The 24,299-nt window shown below is 37.6% G+C and overlaps 1 protein-coding gene across 7 annotated transcripts in view; it reads right to left on the bottom strand.

Annotated features, from left to right (window-relative positions):
* The window catches only part of LOC145296077 (uncharacterized), a 500,956-nt gene that overhangs the window by 309,388 nt on the left and 167,269 nt on the right, over positions 1 to 24,299 (bottom strand). For all 7 annotated transcript variants that reach the window (XM_080142205.1, XM_080142207.1, XM_080142206.1 and 4 more), the window contains exon 2: positions 7,107 to 7,210. The gene's annotated coding sequence lies outside the window, so the exon portion shown is untranslated. The remainder of the gene's footprint in view (positions 1 to 7,106; positions 7,211 to 24,299) is intronic.

The following is a 24,299-nucleotide window of genomic DNA, read 5'->3' as shown; positions in this document are numbered from 1 at the left end:
ACAAATTTACCGAATTTCCATTACTAACGATTACTATATTGTCCAATTGACTACTGTACACGTACACTCTTCAACCCTTATTCTCGAGTGGCCTCTGGGCCTTGATAAGTGGTGATGCCTATGTAAAAAAAAAAAAAGTTTATTTCTATAAAGAAAATAATTTTTAATTAATAGGGATTTGTAGGTATTACAACATAAATCTAGTAAGTGTGAATTATTACTGAGTTATCTCCTTTTGTTTTTGAGACCTTTTTCGAAATGGTGGGTGAGCCAGTTACTTCTTGGATTCTCATAAAATTTGATTCTCTCTATAAAAGTAATATTACTTGACCAAACTAAGGTGTCAACTTCGGCACAACCATCAAGCGGATACCATGTAGATTAGATAAGAATGATTCGATTAGATAAGCAGCCTTGAATAAAGAGATGAGCTAAGGTGGAAAGTGAGACAAGCAATCAGGAATTCAAAGCCTCTCAAAGGAAGAAGTATTGGCTATCAAGTCACTATGCAATAATGATAATATATTACCAGTAGACAAAGGATACTAATGGAACATTCCAAGAAATTGGTAAATCTAAAAGGATTTGTAAAGTAAAAAAAAAAAAAAAACCCAAACAATCCGACTTTGAAAACTGAAAGGAAGCTGTTACAGATCCTCAGTAAGAACAAGGACCTTATACCACCTGCAAAATACACACAGTTCAGCATTATAGCAAGGTACTACACCTATATGGTCTTCCTAAGATTCATAAAGACGGTATTCCATTAAGTTCGACTGAGCTTCAATCTATGGTCCCCCCTCGCAAAACTTTCACAAGAAACACTCGTCTAGCTGTAAACACTATCAATAATTCCCCCCACTCTTTATCTGTGCCTAAACCTAAACGTAGATTCCATGAACAAAGCTTTTTTATTAGAACTGCACGCCTGTGGAATTGTCTTCCGTTTTCCTGCTTTCCGGCTGACTACAATATGGTTGTCTTCAAGTCTCACGTAAATAAGTTCTTGATGAGCCGTTCCATATAAGTTATCAAATTTAACAAATTTTCATTACTAATGATTATTATATTGTCCAATTTCTACTGTACACTCTTTAACCCTTATCCTTGAGTGGCCTCTTGGCCTTGATAATGTGTTGATACCTATGAAAAAAAAAAAAAAAGTCCAATGTGAACAAGTTCTAATTGAATCGTCCCCCTAAGTAATCCAAGTTACAAAATTCCCACTGTTTACTATGCTAAAATCACAATGACTAATGTATACCCATTAACCCTTATCCTCGAGTGGCCTCTGGGCCTTGATAAGTGGTGACACCCATGTAAAAAAAAAAAAAAAAGAAAAAAAAGGCCCATTGTTAGTGCCCGAGATTCAGCATTAATGCAAACACACACACACATATATATATATATATAAGCATTTAAAAAATAAATGTTAAATTCAACAGCATTTCTCGTGGTTAACGGTAGCCAAATGGATTAGGTCCTTGCTAATGAAGCCAGGGATGACTTCTGTCGCCAGGTTCGAATCTATCGACTGGTGTTAATCATGACATCCTGCAATGATGATTCTCGAAAGGATGAAACACTAGTGTCTGTAGATATTTAATAATTATTATAGTAAATAATTATATATTCACAGCACAATCACACTGACACACCGGTTCTTACCAGATTATTTAAGTTAAGCAATGGTGAGCCTGGCTAGTATCAGATGGGTGACCATTTGGGAAGGCTAGGTGCTCTATGTACTACATAGAGTCATAGAAATTTCCAGGTTGGTATCTGGGGGAGCATTGATTCACTGGAAGAGATGCAGCCCCAGTCTTCATTAAGACATGCATCTTTTACTATTTGAGCTTCTGTAGTTTTTTGTTTGTTTGTTTATTTATTTTTTTAATATATAAGCATCTTAATTAGTATTTTTTTTTAAAATTTAATACATATGGCATACCAAGAGCTCTTTGTGCTTAATTTGGTGCAGTTCTATAGAATAGTTTTGGAACCTATAAGTGTGCCTGTTACTAGGTGAACTTCTGGAGAGTGCTATTTGGTTCTTGTCCAGAATTCCCTCTATATTAAAAAAACAAAGAGAAAAGAAAACTCTGTACGAGTCAAGGACCGATGGCACAGCAGTTAGAGTACGTGGAAATATGAAATTATAAAGGGATAGTCTCCTGAAGGTTGAAGGTTCAATTCTTAGTGCGAGTGACTGAAAATATGAATTAGTTAGGACCTCTATCCAGTCATGGCTGTCAAAACAAGAGCATGATAACCTCGTAAAGTAAATAAAAAGGTTCCGTTCGAAATTCTGTTCAGAATCCTCTAGTCTGACAAGGTACATCTGAAGACGGTCGGAAGTTGCACTGACCAAAACATTGTGAAAATGACAGTCAAGATGAGAACAATAGTCCGATGAATCCAAATAATGTGAATAACCAATCCTCATCTCAAAAATTTAGAAATGTAATAATATTGTAGTTAGATGGGAAGCAGCTTTGCGGTATTTTGCTCCAGAGAAATGAGAGAGATAAAATAGATGAATTAATTTTCTTATCTGGTTTCCGTTTCTTTATATTAAAACGAAAATTATTAAAATGATTCAAAAATAGAACTGGAAAATGGATTAAGGTGGGGGGGGGGGGGATAATATTTCCCAGCATAACAGTGGAACTAAGACACGCCCAAGTGGCAGAAGATTAAGAGATTGGAACAGTCAGGATAAACACTCAACGCCATCTTGGAACCATAGTTCGACATGAACATGGACTTATTGATATTATAACAAGATAAGACAGTAAATCGATATCTTATGTTTAAAGCTGCAAGAGCTTTAATAGCAATGTTCTTTCTGTTTTCCTTTCTTGAAGTAAGAAATATTTTCTATAAAAAGAACAAAGGCTAAAGCATAAAAACAAAAAACAGGAATCAATTTCTCAAATTGCAAAAAAAAAAAACGCATGAATGAGTATTTCTTATTCTTAGCCCTAAATTTAGAAAAAAAAAAAAAAAAAAAAAAAAGACTAAAATAACTGTGACCTGTTTGTTGGGTCACCTACTTAGCTAGGTGCTAGATGTCTGAAAATTTGATTCACCGACTCTGTCGAGCGAGGACTGTTGATCCCCACCCCCCCACTTCGCTTTCTTAAGTCATTTTTATTCAAAACAAGGCATATGCCCCTTGGATACGAGGGATTACTATTTAGAATCGTGTCTAATGAGGAAGGAACTTTGGGGAATTGAGAAGCGAGATGCCTCTTTACATTACATTTGATTTTCAGGTTAGTACAGTCATAGAAGCAGGAAACAGGGAGGGAATTCCAATGCCTAGCAGTCAGAGACAAGATACTATTAGAGTAGAAGGTTTTCCAACATCTCGGAACCTCAGCAGTGAAGAGGTGGAATTTTGTTATTTATCGGGTTAAGTTGGGAGTATGTAGGTTGAAGAGACACAAGTGCTAAGAGTGCATCAGAGCACATTGCATTAAAGTACTTGTAAAACGGGTACAAATATGCAACACTGGCGATGAGACAGAGATTGGAGCTTGGGAGACAGTGCATGACCTATTAAATTTACGACTGCTTTTGAACCGTATCTAATATTTTTGCCCAATTCCAATACTAACTTTACCTACTCAGGAATTCAGTAATGTCATAGATTTTGATGCCTTCTTAGTTTTTAGCGGTTAATAATAAAGAGATGTAATTTTGACTTGTGATGGGACGATTCTAATAATTTTTCCGATTCCAATACAATTATAAATTCTGTTCTAAATTGCCGATTCCAATACAATTAAACATAACATGCGACCACAACCAAGATTGAACTCACTAAACGAGTTTGTAGAGTTTTCAAATATTGTCCATAGCTGAATACTTGATGCTTCGCCAGGGCTATCAAGGGTATTTTTTATTGTGACACCATCACTAGATGGGTTGCTTACCACGGTTTAAGAAAGGCCCATCTACCCTCGAGAGAAGGATAGACCAATTTCCCAACCTAGTCTTTTACTTTGCAGTACACACAGCGCCTTGCCTTCCCAATTGGTCACCCATCTGGACTTGGCCAGGCTCGACGTTGTTTAACTTCGGTGATCTGGCAAGAATTGGTATGTCAACGTGATTGTGCCATATATATTACAACTAGTCTGGGTGGCCGGCGTTGCCTGGGTTTTTTGAAGGTGTGTATTGAGCAAAAAAAAAAAAAAAATAAGTGGTAGTAGGCAGGCAGACTTGAACCTGTACCGTGAATGAGGGAAAAAAAAAAAAAAAAGTGACGTCTTTGGCGTTGCATCCATTGCAAAACTGGAAGTGACGTAGGTTTAAATTAAAGCTAGTCAATCAAAAAGAAAAGATGACTTTTGAAAATATCGGCGAAAAAAGCGACCCCCTCCTTGTAGAAAAGAGCCCAGTTGAGGGTGAAGGAATTAATGTTTTTAGCCAATTTTTCGATATTTGCCGTCCAAAGGGTCGAGCTTCAAAATGATACCAATCTTATGAAAATCCGTCGCCTCTGTCAAAAGTTTTGGCATACATACATTTAATCAGACAGGTGAGATTTACATTATAGACTAGCGGGGGTGCTCAGCATTGCCCAGGTGTTTGTAGTTGTAAAAGAAGAAAAAAAAAAATTTGTGGTGGAGGTAGGCTCGAACCCGAAGCCTGGAAACAAATAGCCTGATAACTTACCAGGACGCTACGAGGGCAGAGAAGTGATAATGGCTGAAATTAAACGTCTATAAAAAAAAAAAAAAAAAAAAAGCAGGTGGTTAAACGAACGTCAACGTCTGCTTTTCTAGGTCAAACATCACACCATAGAGAAATGAAATCACAGCGCGAATTTTGTAACAAAAATCACTGAAATAAAAGATAGATGCGACCTCGTTTCGTAAATCAGAGATATTATAATCTAAGGAGAATATAAAAGTTGTAAGAATTAGTGACCCCCCCCACCTTCGAGCGCCTACCTCTCCAAAAGCCTTTGCCAGAGATAAAAAAAAAAAAAAAAAAATGCGCACACACACACAAACACAAACATTTTCGCTTTTATATATTAGATTATTGATCCCGATATTTTTAAAATCTTCAAATATTTAGCTATAAAGTTGTTTTTATTTTCTAGTTTTCTTTGGATTACCGTAAAAATCCATGTAACGTGTGCATATATTTTCACAAATGTGAAAAATAAATACATGACTCAACAAGAACTTGTTTATATTGGATTTAAAGGCTACCATGCTGTATCCAACCTGGAAGCAGACCAGTGGAACAGTGTTCCACAGGCGGGCAGTTCTGTGAAAGAAGTTCATGGAATCTGCATTTAGATTTAGGCACAGATACAGAGTGGGGGAAATCGCTTGTAATGGTTGTAGCTAGTTGAGCGTTTTTTGTGAAAGTTTGGCAAGGTGGAACCATAGATTGGAGTTCAGTTGAGCACTTGCCATGAAAACCTATGTGTGTGGGGGGGGGGAATACAGATTTTAGTTATACTTGTAATTTAAAATCAATAAACATTTATCATTTTATCATTACTACTAGTAATTTAAAATTAAGTTTTGGTAACGTCATGTTAGTTTTTAATAACGCAAAAGCCATATTATTAATAGAGAATGGAATTACTTTTCAATTCGATTTATAAATCCAAACACTCTACTCTCCACTTGGAGCATGTTAGAATAGAAACACTTCACTGTCACCTCCCATATTTCAAGTTATCGTTTTTTGTTTTTAATTTTATCTCAGTCTTAACTGTCACCAATCTTAGTAAAAAAAAAAAAAAAAAAAAAAAAAAATAGCCCTCCCCTCAAATAAAACAATGGAATGAAAATAGGTAGCAATCTTTCTGATTTGCATACCTTAAAAAGTTTCGATTTTTCCAATTCATCATCCGAACAATAATTTTAACCTTTAAGTTAAAATTGTTACTTTACATTATTCGAATGAATCATCATCATCATCAGGTTGGATTAATTTATTTTCTTGCGGACTATTATCCTCATCTTTTTAGTAGTTGTTTCATGGCGTTTCGGCCAACTATTCCTCTGGCCTCCGTCAGGTGGTAGCCACGACGAGATAGGAACTCTGAATCTCCTAACTGCATTCTCAGCAATTACTGCCTTCCATAGTTGTTGTTGTCTCAGCACGTTTTGGCCAAGTAAGTCTCTGGCCGGCTTTGGGTAGGATTGAAATCGCTATCTTCGGACAATTCTCACCTGGAACCATAGAGATTCAATGTCTATCCACTGCGCCATGGACCCCAAAGGACGATCAAGGTCGGATATTTTGGTCTTATAAATCCACATTTATTTTATTTATCTGATCTGCCATGGTCGGGTCCGTACTGAATATTATATTATTTAATTGGAATTTATTAGTCCGCAATAAAATAAATAATGCTCATCTCGATAATAAATTCCAATTAAATATATAAGGTTGGATGTTTCGGATGTTTTTCATTCTGTTGTTGGCATTTGTTTCTTTGATTGTTTTCTTGAATCAAGTACTTATAGTTGCGACCATGTGAAGGTTGCCAACATTTATAAGTGGATTGGATTCGAACTTGGCACATTAGTGAGAGTCATTATACACTTCATAACCGTCACCTCCCATATTCGGTCATATTTTATAACATTTGCTATTTTTCTCTTTTTCACCAAACTATCCCCCTTTTTTTTTATCCCAATCTTAATTATCGCCAACTTTGTACTTAGCAGAAAAATTCTTCTGATTCATTTTTTTTTTTTTTGCAAGGTATTTACCACTTATCAAGGCTCAAAGGCCATTCAAGGATAAGGATTAATACATGTAGTGTAGTAGTCGTTAGTAGTGTAAGTCGGATAGAATTTGATTATTCAAGGGGACGGTTCAACTAGAACTTGTTTACATCAGACTTGAAAGCTAGCAGGAAACAAGCCAATGGATCAGTGTTCGTGTTAATTTTCTACTCTCTTCTCCTTTGAATAATTTGTCACTTCCCATTATCTAAACAGATTATTCATACAATAATATAATTTTCCTTCAATAAAACTAAGTTCAAGTCCATGTTCTTTCATTCATTTTAAAGACAATTAGCAGAAGAAAAAAAAAAAAAAAAAAAAAACTGTCCTCACCATTAATGCTTTTTTTAATGTTTTTGAAGAAGTCCATCAATAAATAATCTTGCAGTCATCGTCCATAAATCCAAAATGGTAGTCCAATGTGAGGAAGAGAATCACTAAAAAGAAAATGAAAAAGCAAGAAAATAGAATGAAGAAACATCGGAGAAATTGATATAGCACACATGAAAAACACAGTTAACAAGTAGAGACAAGAATTCAATATGGAAACATTGGGATTAAAAACTAACACCAAAGAATTTGAAAAGATTCAACAGTGTACGGGTTCTCCTTTCCTCACTCCATTTGGAGCCTATCTCCACACCTTGTTAAGATGAGAAAAATATAATCAAGGGGAGTTAACTCCTTTTCTATTTCATACAAAGTTACCGTCTCCCTTTTCACGGTTATGCAAGTTTTCGAGTTTTGGCATGAAGACGCAAGAACAGCATCAGACGGAAAATTTGAACCTGTGTAAATGAAGATATATATATATATTATATATGACGATTTGTGACTACTCTACTGTATGTGGATGACTATAAATGCTGAGCATATTGGTAAATGAAATAAAAAAACTACCACTAGTGTAAAAAGCAATACACTTTTCGTAAACAAATGGAGCTTAGGCGTTTGGCATACCCATCTTAATAGCAGTCAAATAGTGTAACAATGAGAAGCGCTAACTGTCGCCTGGGTGGTCGAGTTTCAATCCTGCCTTGAGGTAGTTGCTGATCTAACCACACTGATGAGCTGTGATATAGCGAAACAGTACTGTATGTGGATGACACACACACATATATATATATATCCATATACATATACTAGCGAGGTGGGGGTGCCCAGCTTTGCCCGGGTGTAAAATACACTTAAATATGATATTTTAATTTGTACATATTTTGTATATATTATAGAATCGTGATTTTAAAAAGTTAAAAAAAAAAAATGAAAAAAAAAAAATGAAAAAAAAAAAAGTATTTGGGTCCCATCAGCTAGAATCGAAACCAAAAGCAAAACTGCAAAATTCAAAGCTGATGACGTTACCACTGTATCAACACGACACGCATATGAACTGATTAAAAATTTAAAATAAACTAAGATAAATGTATAAAATGTAAAACGATTTTTTCAATTTGGACCTATTTTTGGCCCCTTAAAAACAATTTTAACCATCTAAAGACCCATAAAAAAACGACACATAAAAAGAATCCAATCATTTGAAGCCCTTAGTGCCGCTCTGTGACTTTTAGTTTCGGAGGAGTTAGAGTTTAAAAATATGGAGACAGACATATAGACTTTTATATATTAGATGATAAATAATAAATATACTCTTCCCCTTTAAGTGGAGTGAAGTGCACTACTTCGAAGTCTGCTCCCCTCGGATAGTGCATTTAATTTAAAAAAAAAAAAAAAAAAATATGATGAATAGTGAAAACAAAGTACACTTTTTTTTATGTCAAACTCTGAAATTTCAGACAGAACCCTCTATTAAATCCACAAAGGGTAATATGCTCTCATCCTGTCAGTCATGAGTAATATGCAATTCCTAATATTGTCCTAGTGACGATCGAACCTTCAACTTCCGGAAGAGTTTCACTTACAACTGAATTGTACCTAGTCTCTTTATCCATAGATGCATGTGACCTTAATGAGGTTCGATTAAAAAATCCGTGTAGATTAATAAAATGCACCTGAGGGTTTGGTGGTTTTGATTCACAGCATATCAACATTTAATGCCGAATGCAGTCATTTAGAAACAAAAAACATTTTATGCTTCAAATATTTTATATCTAAGTATTTATTCATTGTGTTTGGCTTGGTTATTTGCAGAGGAAAAACAAAAAAACAATGCTTGGTGCAAATCATGAAGTCTGTATCTTCAAACAGCCTGAGAGAGAGAGAAAGGGAAAGTAGAGAGAAAGGGAAAGCAAAGAGGTAAGGGACAGAAAAGGGGTAAGGGACAGAAAAGGGGTAAGGGACAGAAAAGGGGTGAGGGACAGAAAAGGGGTGAGGGACAGAAAAGGGGTGAGGGACAGAAAAGGGGTGAGGGACAGAAAAGGGGTGAGGGACAGAAAAGGGGTGAGGGACAGAAAAGGGGTGAGGGACAGAAAAGGGGTGAGGGACAGAAAAGGGGTGAGGGACAGAAAAGGGGTGAGGGACAGAAAAGGGGTGAGGGACAGAAAAGGGGTGAGGGACAGAAAGGGGTGAGAGAAAGGAAAGGGGTGAGAGAAAGGAAAGGGGTGAGAGAAAGGAAAGGGGTGAGAGAAAGGAAAGGGGTGAGAGAAAGGAAAGGGGTGAGAGAAAGGAAAGGGGTGAGAGAAAGGAAAGGGGTGAGAGAAAGGAAAGGGGTGAGAGAAAGAAAAGGGGTGAGAGAAAGAAAAGGGGTGAGAGAAAGAAAAGGGGTGAGAGAAAGAAAAGGGGTGAGAGAAAGAAAAGGGGTGAGAGAAAGAAAAGGGGTGAGAGAAAGAAAAGGGGTGAGAGAAAGAAAAGGGGTGAGAGAAAGAAAAGGGGTGAGAGAAAGAAAAGGGGTGAGAGAAAGGAAAGGGGTGAGAGAAAGGAAAGGGGTGAGAGAAAGGAAAGGGGTGAGAGAAAGGAAAGGGGTGAGAGAAAGGAAAGGGGTGAGAGAAAGGAAAGGGGTGAGAGAAAGGAAAGGGGTGAGAGAAAGGAAAGGGGTGAGAGAAAGGAAAGGGGTGAGAGAAAGGAAAGGGGTGAGAGAAAGGAAAGGGGTGAGAGAAAGGAAAGGGGTGAGAGAAAGGAAAAGGGGTGAGAGAAAGAAAAGGGGTGAGAGAAAGAAAAGGGGTGAGAGAAAGAAAAGGGGTGAGAGAAAGAAAAGGGGTGAGAGAAAGAAAAGGGGTGAGAGAAAGAAAAGGGGTGAGAGAAAGAAAAGGGGTGAGAGAAAGAAAAGGGGTGAGAGAAAGAAAAGGGGTGAGAGAAAGAAAAGGGGTGAGAGAAAGAAAAGGGGTGAGAGAAAGAAAAGGGGTGAGAGAAAGAAAAGGGGTGAGAGAAAGAAAAGGGGTGAGAGAAAGAAAAGGGGTGAGAGAAAGAAAAGGGGTGAGAGAAAGAAAAGGGGTGAGAGAAAGAAAAGGGGTGAGAGAAAGAAAAGGGGTGAGAGAAAGAAAAGGGGTGAGAGAAAGAAAAGGGGTGAGAGAAAGAAAAGGGGTGAGAGAAAGAAAAGGGGTGAGAGAAAGAAAAGGGTGAGAGAAAGAAAAGGGGTGAGAGAAAGAAAAGGGGTGAGAGAAAGAAAAGGGGTGAGAGAAAGAAAAGGGGTGAGAGAAAGAAAAGGGGTGAGAGAAAGAAAAGGGGTGAGAGAAAGAAAAGGGGTGAGAGAAAGAAAAGGGGTGAGAGAAAGAAAAGGGGTGAGAGAAAGAAAAGGGTGAGAGAAAGAAAAGGGGTGAGAGAAAGAAAAGGGGTGAGAGAAAGAAAAGGGGTGAGAGAAAGAAAAGGGGTGAGAGAAAGAAAAGGGGTGAGAGAAAGAAAAGGGGTGAGAGAAAGAAAAGGGGTGAGAGAAAGAAAAGGGGTGAGAGAAAGAAAAGGGGTGAGAGAAAGAAAAGGGGTGAGAGAAAGAAAAGGGGTGAGAGAAAGAAAAGGGGTGAGAGAAAGAAAAGGGGTGAGAGAAAGAAAAGGGGTGAGAGAAAGAAAAGGGGTGAGAGAAAGAAAAGGGGTGAGAGAAAGAAAAGGGGTGAGAGAAAGAAAAGGGGTGAGAGAAAGAAAAGGGGTGAGAGAAAGAAAAGGGGTGAGAGAAAGAAAAGGGGTGAGAGAAAGAAAAGGGGTGAGAGAAAGAAAAGGGGTGAGAGAAAGAAAAGGGGTGAGAGAAAGAAAAGGGGTGAGAGAAAGAAAAGGGGTGAGAGAAAGAAAAGGGGTGAGAGAAAGAAAAGGGGTGAGAGAAAGAAAAGGGGTGAGAGAAAGAAAAGGGGTGAGAGAAAGAAAAGGGGTGAGAGAAAGAAAAGGGGTGAGAGAAAGAAAAGGGGTGAGAGAAAGAAAAGGGGTGAGAGAAAGAAAAGGGGTGAGAGAAAGAAAAGGGGTGAGAGAGAAAGAAAAGGGGAGAGAGAAAGAAAAGGGGAGAGAGAAAGAAAAGGGGAGAGAGAAAGAAAAGGGAGAGAGAGAGAAAAGGGGAGAGAGAGAGAAAAGGGGAGAGAGAGAGAAAAGGGGAAGAGAGAGAAAAGAGGAAAGAGAGAGAAAAGAGGAAAAAGAGAGAAAAGAGGAAAAAGAGAGAGAGCCAGCAAAAAGATACTATTTTCGAGTTATAACTTTTTTTTTAAAATGGTTAACTGTCCTTCCTAACTCACTTTATCCCGGTTCAATGAATCTAACCTGATCTCACCTGCTGACCCAACGGATCTCATTTTAAAGATATAGTACAATTCAAAATGATTGATTACACAAACACTGAAGAACAAAACTAAACAAATCACAAATAAAATAATCCACTCAATAGAGATTTGGTTTAAGAGTTGTACCCAATAGTTGCATGTCACTATAATAGCAGGTAGATAAGGGTGGTGCTGATGGCGGCAGTATTTAGTTTTGTAGTACCTGGAATAATTGATATTTACCTGTCAAATATTAAGGTGGATACGTTTACTAGTAGATATTAGTTAAGTACATAATGCCGAGATATATATGGTGGTTTTGTTGGAAAACAAGTACATAATGCCGAGATATATATGGTGGTTTTGTTGGAAAACGGGATTCCAAGAGCAGATAAATAAAGATGGTGGTGGTTGTATTAAAACACTATTTAGTTTTGTAGTAATTGGACTAACTTTAAAATTAGAGACTGGGATAATCTATTATAAACAAAAGGATATATCACCACAAACAGTAATACTCTTTAAACAGTAATACTCTTTAAACAGTAGTTGGAGAGAGTGGGAGAGGGGAGGGAAAGAAAGTGAAAGGGATAGGATAAGAAATGAAAACAAGAAAGAAAGAGAAGGGGAGAGCATGGGGTCATAACTAATTTCCGAGTTTGATTCTTACAAAACATTAACTGGCTTTTCAAACTCAATTTTTGATGATTCAAACAATCTAAACGTATCACATTTTTATTTAAAAAAGTTTTATTAATAAGTAGTAGCAGCAGTAAAACAATATTTAGTTTTATAGTAATTGGACTAACTTTATAATTCAAGAAAGAATAGGATTTATTTTATTATAAATAAAAGGATACATTACCACAAATAGTAATATTCTTTAAACTGTAGGCAGAGAAGAAAAAAAGAGAAGAGAGCAGGGGGTAAAAACTAATTTTTAATTTTGAGTTAAAAAAAAATTAACTGTCTTTGCAAACTAATTTTTCAATAATCTAAACCCGAACTCAATAGGTGACCCAACAAATCAAATTTTTTATAAAACAAAGGACTGATTAACAATTAATAAGTAGTGGTAAAAAGACTATCAAACTTGATTTTTAAAATTAATCTATTATGAACAAAATAATATTTCACCACATGTAATACTCTTTAAACTGTAATTGTGAGAGAGAGAGAGAAAGAAAGTGTGAGAGAGAGTGTAGAGTGTGAGAGAGAGAAAGAGTGTGTGAGAGAGAGAAAGAGTGTGGGAGAGAGAGAAAGAGTGTGGGAGAGAGAGAAAGAGTGTGGGAGAGAGAGAAAGAGTGTGGGAGAGAGAGAAAGAGTGTGGGAGAGAAAGAAAGAGTGTGGGAGAGAAAGAAAGTGAGAGAGAAAGAAAGAAAGCGTGAGAGAGAAAGAGTGTGGGAGAGAGAGAAAGAAAACGTGAGAGAGAAAGAGTGTGGGAGAGAGAGAAAGACAGCGTGAGAGAGAGAGAGAAAGCGTGAGAGAGAGAAAGCGTGAGAGAGAGAGAGAGAAAGCGTGAGAGAGAGAGAGAGAAAGCGTGAGAGAGAGAGAGAGAGAGAAAGCGTGAGAGAGAGAGAGAGAGAAAGCGTGAGAGAGAGAGAAAGCGTGAGAGAGAGAGAAAGCGTGAGAGAGAGAGAAAGCGTGAGAGAGAGAGAAAGCGTGAGAGAGAGAGAAAGCGTGAGAGAGAGAGAAAGCGTGAGAGAGAGAGAAAGCGTGAGAGAGAGAGAAAGCGTGAGAGAGAGAGAAAGCGTGAGAGAGAGAGAAAGCGTGAGAGAGAGAGAAAGCGTGAGAGAGAGAGAGAGAGAAAGCGTGAGAGAGAGAGAGAGAGAAAGCGTGAGAGAGAGAGAGAGAGAAAGCGTGAGAGAGAGAGAGAGAGAAAGCGTGAGAGAGAGAGAGAGAGAGAAAGCGTGAGAGAGAGAGAGAGAGAGAAAGCGTGAGAGAGAGAGAGAGAAAGCGTGAGAGAGAGAGAGAGAAAGCGTGAGAGAGAGAGAGAGAGAGAAAGCGTGAGAGAGAGAAAGCGTGAGAGAGAGAGAGATAAAGCGTGAGAGAGAGAGAGAGAGATAAAGCGTGAGAGAGAGAGAGAGAGATAAAGCGTGAGAGAGAGAGAGAGAGAGAGATAAAGCGTGAGAGAGAGAGAGAGAGAGAGAGAGAGAGATAAAACGTGAGAGAGAGAGAGAGAGAAAGGGTGAGAGAGAGAGAGAGAGAGAGAGAGAGAGAGAGAGAAAGGGTGAGAGAGAGAGAGAGAGAGAAAGGGTGAGAGAGAGAGAGAGAGAGAAAGGGTGAGAGAGAGAGAGAAAGCGTGAGAGAGAGAGAGAGAGAGAGAAAGCGTGAGAGAGAGAGAGAGAGAGAAAGCGTGAGAGAGAGAGAGAGAGAGAAAGCGTGAGAGAGAGAGAGAGAGAGAAAGCGTGAGAGAGAGAGAGAGAGAGAAAGGGTGAGAGAGAGAGAGAGAAAGCGTGAGAGAGAGAGAGAGAAAGCGTGAGAGAGAGAGAGAGAAAGCGTGAGAGAGAGAGAGAGAAAGCGTGAGAGAGAGAGAGAGAAAGCGTGAGAGAGAGAGAGAGAAAGCGTGAGAGAGAGAGAGAGAAAGCGTGAGAGAGAGAGAGAGAGAAAGCGTGAGAGAGAGAGAGAGAAAGCGTGAGAGAGAGAGAGAGAAAGCGTGAGAGAGAGAGAGAGAAAGCGTGAGAGAGAAAGCGTGAGAGAGAGAGAGAGAAAGCGTGAGAGAGAGAGAGAGAAAGCGTGAGAGAGAGAGAGAGAAAGCGTGAGAGAGAGAGAGAGAAAGCGTGAGAGAGAGAGAGAGAAAGCGTGAGAGAGAGAGAGAGGAAGCGTGAGAGAGAGAGAGAGAAAGCGTGAGAGAGAGAGAGAGGAAGCGTGAGAGAGAGAGAGGAAGCGTGAGAGAGAGAGAGGAAGCGTGAGAGAGAGAGAGGAAGCGTGAGAGAGAGAGAGGAAGCGTGAGAGAGAGAGGAAGCGTGAGAGAGAGAGGAAGCGTGAGAGAGAGAGAGAAAGCGTGAGAGAGAGAGAGAAAGCGTGAGAGAGAGAGAGAAAGCGTGAGAGAGAGAGAGAAAGCGTGAGAGAGAGAGAGAAAGCGTGAGAGAGAGAGAGAAAGCGTGAGAGAGAGAGAGAAAGCGTGAGAGAGAGAGAGAAAGCGTGAGAGAGAGAGAGAAAGCGTGAGAGAGAGAGAGAAAGCGTGAGAGAGAGAGAGAAAGCGTGAGAGAGAGAGAGAGAGAAAGCGTGAGAGAGAGAGAAAGCGTGAGAGAGAGAGAAAGCGTGAGAGAGAGAGAAAGCGTGAGAGAGAGAGAAAGCGTGAGAGAGAGAGAAAGCGTGAGAGAGAGAGAAAGCGTGAGAGAGAGAGAAAGCGTGAGAGAGAGAGAGAGAAAGCGTGAGAGAGAGAGAGAGAGAAAGCGTGAGAGAGAGAGAGAGAAAGCGTGAGAGAGAGAGAGAGAAAGCGTGAGAGAGAGAGAGAGAGAAAGCGTGAGAGAGAGAGAGAGAGAAAGCGTGAGAGAGAGAGAGAGAGAAAGCGTGAGAGAGAGAGAGAGAAAGCGTGAGAGAGAGAGAGAGAGAAAGCGTGAGAGAGAGAGAGAGAGAAAGCGTGAGAGAGAGAGAGAGAGAAAGCGTGAGAGAGAGAGAGAGAGAGAAAGCGTGAGAGAGAGAGAGAGAGAGAAAGCGTGAGAGAGAGAGAGAGAGAGAAAGTGTCACAGGCGGAGAGACAGAGAGAAAGTGTCACAGGCGGAGAGACAGAGAGAAAGTGTCACAGGCGGAGAGACAGAGAGAAAGTGTCACAGGCGGAGAGACAGAGAGAAAGTGTCACAGGCGGAGAGACAGAGAGAAAGTGTCACAGGCGGAGAGACAGAGAGAAAGTGTCACAGGCGGAGAGACAGAGAGAAAGTGTCACAGGCGGAGAGAGAGAGAGAAAGTGTCACAGAGAGAAAGAGAGAAAGTGTCACAGAGAGAAAGAGAGAAAGTGTCACAAAGAGAAAGAGAGAAAGTGTCACAAAGAGAAAGAGATAGAAAGTGTCACAGAGAGAAAGAGAGAGAGAGAAAGAGAGAGAAAGAGTAAAAGGGAGTAAAAACAATTTTTTTATTATGACTTAAAAAAAAAATTTTAACTGGCTTTGCAAACTCACTTTTTTCATGATTCACATAATCTTAACCTGAACTTAATGGGCGACCCAGCGTACGACATTTTTATAAAATCTAAGATTGATTAGAAAAAAAGAAACAAAACCAAAAAAAGTGAATAATAAAAACTTAATTCACAAACGAAATAATCTATTCAACAGAAAGAAAAGGCTCGCAATATTGTATCAGATAAAAAAGAAATATTAATGTCCTATAAACATTGTAGTATTTAGTATTGATTTGTTGCAATAGTTGTACCAATAGTCGCATGTCAGCACAAGTTCAATTAGATAAGAGTGATGGTTGTGGTAGCAGTAAAAACAATATTTAGTTCTATAGCGACTTGACAAAGCATGTATTTACCTCAATCTAAGTGTTGGAAGATGTGACACCAGGCCGGAAGGTGGGGATTAGAAAGCTAGCACACAGATGTGTGCAGTCAGGGATACAAAAATGCCTGAGCAACCCCTTGATATGTATTCTAGTAGAAGGCGCTTCAGACAGCAACGACCAACCCCTTATCAAAGCACAAGTCGAGCCTGGGAAGATGGACTCTCCCAGAATTGCACAAGACAAAACGTTATCCCAACAGATGCAAGATCGTCACCAACTCAAAAATGACCCAGCCTTTGCTAGATTGATTGGCAAAGACGTATCGTCGGTTTGGTATGAACAAAATGAACTCAGGCTGGGCCAGATGTGACAATTGATTTATAACAATTTGTGGTCTAGCCAAAGCCAAGCTGTACATGGCGTTTGCTAATAGAAAAATGAAAACAAAAGCTATGTTTATGATATGGGGGAGTATCGACCCCCCACCCTTCAATCAAAAGAGGGTACTTTAGATTCCAATAAAAATTGGACCCTGCAAAGAAAGATTTAATAAGTAGTAGCAGCAGCAAAACAATGTTTAGTTCTATAGTGATTGAACTTTAAAATTCAAGGGACTTAGCATATCTTAACATGTAGTCCATGCCAGTCACTTTTCACCGTTGAAAACATACTCTTTGCTTGTAAAGATCTCCAACAAACCAGACAAAAATGCAACCAAATAGACAGCATAAGTGATCTGCTCGATGATAGTCATATAGACAATATATTTAATTTTTTTTTTTTTTTTTTTTTTTTTTTTTTTTTTTTTTTAAATCACAAAACTTTGGAAGAAAATTTGAAAAATACAAAATACAACTCCCAAATATTTCTACTACTAAATGTATAAAAAAAAAAAAAAAAAAAAAAAAAAAAAAAAACTAAAAGCTGAACATGACGTTTGCTACTAGCAAAATTGAACAGAAGCTATGTTTATGATATGGGGAAGTACTCCCGCCCACCGGAAAGAGGCACTCTAGAATACTACTGTAAATAATCTACATATTAGAATCTATAATAAATAATTTTTTATGGCATTAAATGACCCAACACGATTGATATACCGTTAAAAAATAACCAAACAAAGGTGTGGATGTCTAGGGAATATTAGATTCACAATTTCAGTTGCATTCATGTGATGTTTACACCCCTCCCCCGACCTACATCATGTTATCTAATTCAGAAAAGTCTTCGGTAAATTATTGCTATCATATAAAATGTATGATTTTTTCTATAGGAATCACTCCAGACAAGATGTGACGCTGTAACGATGTTGCATCCCCAGGTAATACCAGTTCACCTTGCTTACAGGCTAAGGCTTAGGTGAGGTGTTTGACACGAGGATTAAGATATTTATTCCTTTCTCCAAAACCCTGGAATATGTTCCTTTTTTTTTTTTTTGCCGAAATGGTGGGCAGAAAAGAAATTTCTCAGCAAAGTAAAGTTGACATTGGCTACGAGAAGTCCACTCCGATATCTAGGAAGATGTTGTCATTAGGCCACATGTTTTATTTTAAGTGTTGGACCACAATGTAAGTGATGAGGATTTAACTGAAAGAGAGAAGGGCATAGCTGATAATACAGTTTCTTTGGAGTAAATGGGTTCGAGAGAGAGAAAAAAATAAAAAGGAAAAAGAGAAAAATGAGTTGGAGAGAGAGAGAAAGAAAGAAAGAAAAAGAGAATTAAAGAGAAATAGGGCAGAGAAAGAAAAGAAATTCAGAAGAAAAGAAATACAATAGAGGAAAAAGAGAGTTATCTCCAAATGACAGAGGAGAAAATGCTGATCTCAAAGAGATGATGATCGGAATTAGAGTTCAATAAAAAACAAAAACATTGCGTTTTGGTAATGAAGAGAGAGATTTTCTTGCTGGCATTGAAGAGTACGCATCGCTTTGGGCTCCTGCTAAAGGACCAGAAATCTCTCCAGAAGAGTTACGTTGAAAAGCTCTTGTTCCTCTGACTAAGCTGTCTGAAGAAATCTAAATTGAAAACATCCTACATCATGAAACCCGAAAAAGTAATTTTCCTTTGCACATAGTGTACCTTGAATATCTTATGAATAATTATTCTCGTTTATAAAAAAATGATATTGAATTGTTTGATTTGAAAACCCAATTAAGTACAGCACCAACACCACATCCAACCATTCACCAAAGCACCTACGAGAACTCAACCACAGCATCTGACGACGAACGAAAACCCAGAGTCCTAAAGATATTACCACATGAACTGAGGGTCATGTGCATCTTGTGCGCTCTAAGAAATAGAGCAGTAGTTCCAGTGACAAGTAAGTGTCTGGTTGCATTTTTAAGGGGTCTATCACTAAACAAAGTAAAAAGTGCTGCCACAGGAACTTAAAGTCAATGCACATTTTCTTGCTTGTGTTTTCGATGAGACCTCACCCAAGGTGCTATTACAGGCCACTTGATGTAAGGAGCTTATAGGAACTAAAATCAAAAATATAATTTTCTCTATAATTTAAAATTTATAGCATTTAGAATGCCGACATTCCTCTTGGATTTTGTGCATTTTGTATAATAGATTGAATAAAGTATGACGTCAGTTTTCAGTGACTAGGCCTATTTAGGTTGGCCGTGGTACAATACTTCAACGATGGAGTACTGTTGTCACATCTGGGCAGGAGCTGCTAGAAGCAGCTTATCCTGCCTTGACAGAGTTCAAAATAGACTTCGTAGCTTAGAGTGGGGATGCCCTTTTCTTTTCCCTGCAACCTCTTTCCCACAGAAGAGATGTTGTGAGCCTGTCTCTGCTTTATCGTTATTTTCATAGCAAGTGCTCGTCTGAGCTTCAATCTATGGTCCCCCCCCTCATCAAACTTTCACGAAAAATACTTGTCTAGCCAAAACCACTATCAATAATCTCCTACACTCGTTATCTGTGCCTAAACCTAAACGTAAATTCCATGAACAAAGCTTCTTTCTTGGAACTGCATGCCTGTGGAACTCCCTTCCGTTTGCATGCTTTCAAGCTGACTACAATTTGATTGTCTTCAAGTCCAACGTAAACAAATTCTTGATGAACCATCCCCCTAAGTAATCCAATTTACAAAATTTCCACTACTTATCTATTCCCATTAACCCTTATCCTCGAGTGGCCTCTGGGCCTTGATAAGTGGTGACTGAGTTAAAAAAAAAAAAAAAAGTGCATAAAATATTAGAACAAACCAAAACAAGAAAAAACAATGATTTAGGAACACTGACTTTGTTGTCTGTTGTCCTAAGCAGGTGATTTCATCTATCCAGAGATGTAACGAGTGATGAGGACAAAGAAATGGTTAGAGATAAATTAGCATGAATTATTAAGCAGGTTTTGCGGCTGAATTACATGTGAAGGAGAATAGATTAATTTCTGATGGGAAGCAATCAGGGAGACATTGGTTGCCTCGATACTTGTGTCAATACGGCTTTACAATTAAGCAGAAGAGCATTCTTCATTAGAAAGACGACAGGACAAAAGAACCAAATGAAACAATTAAAACGAAACATCTAATTTGTTGGTGTTATTACTCGTGGGACCCGTGGAAATTCCACGGTGCTTTCAACACCAATCGCTATAATTCACTCTTCATAATAATAATAATAATAAATAAATAAATAATAAATATCTTTCAGAGTTATGAAAACAAACCGAGCATGCAAGTGAAAAATTTTAATTTCACCATGACTAATGTTTGTGCAAAATTTTAAAAAATTCAAAACGTGGTTATTAAGGAAAGTGTTTAAAAAAAAAAAAAAAAAAAAAAAAAAAGATGAACGATTTTGGGGCAATTTTATCTCTATAACAGCCCCTGGAGTGTGTGGGCAACCAGAGTTATCCTAGAAAATGTGTTCTGACAAAAATTTGCTTTTACCATGACTAATGTTTGTGTAAAATTAAAAAAAAAAAAAAATCCAAGGCGCGGTTATTGAAAAAAAAGTGCGAACAAACAAATAGACGAATAGACAGTTGGGAGTGAATTACTAGGTCCAATCACTTCTTTGTTGAGGGTCAAAAAAAAAAAAAAAAAAAAAAACTTTATAGAAAAACAGGATAGTTGCTAAGATGCTGTTTAAGGGCTAGATTTATAGGAGCATTCTAAGTGTGGAATTGTGTAGCAAGGTGTTTTGTTTATATTGCATTTAAATTTCTGAATGTTGTTCCAGTTAGGAAAAACAGGAAGCAAAGAATATATTCCAAAGGAAAGCAGTTTGAGCAAAGTTTGTTCTTTAGGCCTCATATTACAAAGAGAAGAATTGATGTTTTCTCAGTTAGAATCTATTCCATCTAACACTTATTGTTGGCAAGTTTTAACCTTGAAGTAGTATTTTTTGTTAGCTCCTTACGTCTTGCCCAGAGCATCCCAAAAAGTTATTAGAATAGAAGTTTTCCGACATCATGAAACCGCCACAATACTCTGCTAAACAGATTGGTTAAGGGTATTTACGTTGAAGGGACACAAGTGCAGCAGGTTCATTGGAGCACATTCTGTTGTAGCACAGGGATTCAATATTATGGTGATGGGACAGGGGCTGGAGGTTGGTACAGCGTTTGGAACCTATTAGAGATTCTAATAAACACAAATTTATCGGGTTTCTGTGTCTATTCGCCTAGTCATACGATCACAACCTCCTTCTGCCAATTAAAAATATAAATAAGATCATTTATCATGTGATACAATTTCTTTTGCTACTATTAGTGTTGTGCAGGGGACCATATTAGAGAGAGAGAGAGTCGAGTACATATTGATGAGGGGGGGATAGATTCTTATAATATATTTAGAGAGTAGGGTTATTAGTTCTTATAACACAGGAGGGGACTGTCATTACTTATGATAGAGAGGGTGACACATTACTTAGAAGATTATAACAGTGCTTAACGGAGATATAGGGATGGTATGCCAAAAAGTATACAAACAAGATAGCTATGAATGGCTAGGCACATGGAAATAGAATTGCATCCAAAGTATAGCCCTATAGCTTTTCTCCAATCTTCATTCCGTGCCATCATTACGGTTGTAAAAAGCTATAGGGCTATACTTTGGATGCAATTCTATTTCCATGTGCCTAGCCATTCATAGCTATCTTGTTTGTATACTTTTTGGCATACCATCCCTATATTCTTTTGCATTTCCAATGCTTTTTTATTCTTGTATATATATGTTAATTAGTATTTTTACTTACATATTTATAATAGTTTGTGCATGAGGCAGCTTTTTTCCCCTTGGGATCCCTGTTATACCGTGCTTTTGAGTCAGCACGTGAGGCAGCCTTTTTTTCTGGTTCTTTGTTATAAAGAGCACGTGAGGCAGCCTTCTTTTTTTCTGGTTCTTTGTTATAAAGAGCATGTGAGGCAGCTTTTTTCTCCTCAGAATCCCTGTTATACCGTGCTTTTGAGTCAGCACGTGAGGCAGCCTTCTTTTTTTCTGGTTCTTTGTTATAAAGAGCACGTGAGGCAGTTTTTTTCCCCTCGGGATCCCTGTTATACCGTGCTTTTGAGTCAGCACGTGAGGCAGCCCTCTTTGCCTCAGGATTTGCATGATACTTAATTTTTATTATTTCAGCAATTTCTGATAGTATTCTTTTTGCTCAGATAATACCTTGACTTTGTTTTTTTCATAGTCTATATTTCTCTGAGCTTTTTTACTACGTGCTGACTTTGGCATTTTTTATTAAATGTAAACATATAACACTTATGTGTATCTTACTATAATATCACTTATCTTATAGCAAGACAACTCTCGTAGAATTGAGATACTGCCCCGTCACCAATAGTTAAAGTGTGGAACGGTATATACACCAATAGTGTAGTTGTTATCTTTATATGAAGTCCTAATCAGTGACAGTGTGAGGTTACTTGGTTAATTTATTGTAGTTTATTTTAGAAAACTTACTTGTTTTTATTAGTAGATTGTGTATAGTAGCCACAATATCTAGTTATTTTTGTGGCTAGGGCTTGGATTTTGATTCTTTTTGGTCAGCTTCCAGTGAGTTCTTAGAAGATGACTTTCTTGCAGTTTCTTTTGCGGTTAATTTAACTTATTTTCTTTGGCGTTTGGTGAGTTCTTAGAAGAACTGGTCTGATCTACTTTTCTTAGCGAGCGAAGAGATTCAGCTGCATTTAACAATGGTTGCTATAGTGTATTTTTGCGCATGCGTGAGAATTTTAAGTTTCCTCCTTATTTTTCAATAGTTTGACAGTAGTCATGTGTCTTTCTGCCAAGAGCGACAGACGTCAGTGTTAGCCGTGATCGTCTAGAGGTTAGGACCCCACGTTGTGGCCGTGCTAACCTAGGTTCGAATCCTGGTCACAGCATTGACATTTTGTACATATTTTACAGTCCAAAATCTGAAGAATTATTTGTTTTTATAACATTGTTTTTTGACGTCGTACTTGCTGATAGGTTACTCTTATAACAATTTTGATCAACTGAGATAAAGATTTCGTGGTTTCATTAACGCTGGTGAGTTACTGTTTAAAGAAAAAACCTTAACGTTCACCTCAAATATTCAGCGTCCAAGAAATATAGGCCACTGGAAAACTGGAACGTCTGTGAGCATCCGGTGTATTATTTGGAGCTGTCCCTTTTGAGAGAAGTTCCATGTTCGAAGTGGTCTGTCTACATTGGGTATATAGTGTTTAAAACTTGTTATTACACGTAATCTTATTTAATTATGGAGTTAGCTAAAAAGCGATGGGTCACTGCACTTCTCCGTGTAAAGAGCAGTCGATTGATGCTTGAACTGTTGTCAGAGACCGTTCGTACACCGAGATACATCGCCTCAAAAGAAAGAAGAAGAAGAAAGAAGAAAGGAGAACAATTGGCCATTTTTGTACCCTTTTTTTTTTTTGCTCTCTTTTGACATTTTAACCGACGTTCTGACACTCGCTGGATTCGTAAGACGCTTCTCTGTAAGAATATATGCTTTTTGAAACTTATAAGTTGATTTTAGTTGAGATTTGGAGTTTTGTTTTGTAGGTGTATATAGGCGTGTGCGGGCCATCCCTATATAGAGAGTGCTACCGCCTCTCTGATTTATTAGGAATAATATTAAGATAATAAATGTGAGGAGATGAATTATAAAGTATAGAAAGATTTTAGTGGAATAAGATGGAGGATAAACAAATAAGGAGATAAAGATACAAAGGAGTATGGGATGAAAAGATATAAAAATATAAGGATTATATAATGATAATAGATAATAAAAGTTATAAGAGATACAAAGTTATTAAATATAGGAGAGTAAAAAATAGAGGGATAAAATAGATATACTGGAGAACTCACGTGGCCTAAACATACTTTGTTTGGCACGTTTCCAAACCACTTTTACAGACAATGAATTTTCTCTAACCTATTTTTTGACCTAACTTATTTTTCAAGATATTTAAATTTGCTATTGTTCGTTCTTCTAACTGACTTTATTTTAATTCAGTTTTCATAAAAAGAATTGAATAATTAAATTCCTTTTCAAACAACATATCTAAACTATTTTATGTGAAAACTGAACAATGCGAAAATTCCATTTCTGACCCTATTCCGGAACCTTGCTTACAAGGTTCGATTCTCAGTTTATCTAATCTCATTTTCACTTATGCTTTTCTTACTTACAAGAAAAGGGAGACCTTTCTTGTAACACTAGGAGGTTCTTTTGTAGAGCAACGTCAGTCACTGGGGTTCCTATTTCAAATCTTACTAGGTCTAGTCGCACTGATGAGTCAATAGAGACCAAAAAAACATGTATCTCTGGAAACACAAATACGTATATGGTTCTTTTGAATTCCAATGACCAAGTCTTCATTTTTTTTTCTTGCTAAATGTACCCTATATTAAATTTAACTTGACAACTGTTTCGTGCACAAAGAAACAACTTAGAATAAACGTTTATGCAACTCATCAGATCATTTCCAAAGAAAAGTTCTCAAGAAAAAAATTTTTTTTATATATATATATATAAAAAAATTTTTTTTATATATATATAAAAATTTTTATATATATATATATATATATATATATATATAATCTCCAAACACCATTTTTACATTTCTCATCAGTACAGGGTGTCACAATTAATGCCAGCTGAGAGATTCGAACCCCGGCAACAGACGTCATGTCTGGCTTCATTAGCAAGGACCTACCGTCAACCGCGAGAGATACAGTTGAAATTAAACATTTATTCTTATTAAATGCTTGTAGCATCAGCCAGAGAGTGATCTAATCATTATATGACGATCTCTGCGTATTAGCTAGATTGACCGACTTTATTACAACTTAAAGTGCTCAACGATAAGAAACAAGTTTCTTGAAGGGGCTGACATTATTATTTACTATAATAATAATTAAATAGCTACAGAAACTAGTGTTTCATCCTTTCGGGAATCATCAGTGCAGGGTGTCATGATTAACGCCAGTCGAGG

This window comes from Euprymna scolopes, chromosome 16 (genome assembly GCF_053919585.1).
Source record: "Euprymna scolopes isolate OS-2025 chromosome 16, ASM5391958v1, whole genome shotgun sequence".
NCBI lineage: Eukaryota > Metazoa > Mollusca > Cephalopoda > Sepiida > Sepiolidae > Euprymna > Euprymna scolopes.
The sequence above is the reverse complement of the archived record's forward strand: the minus strand, read 5'-3'. Positions and strand labels throughout refer to the sequence as shown.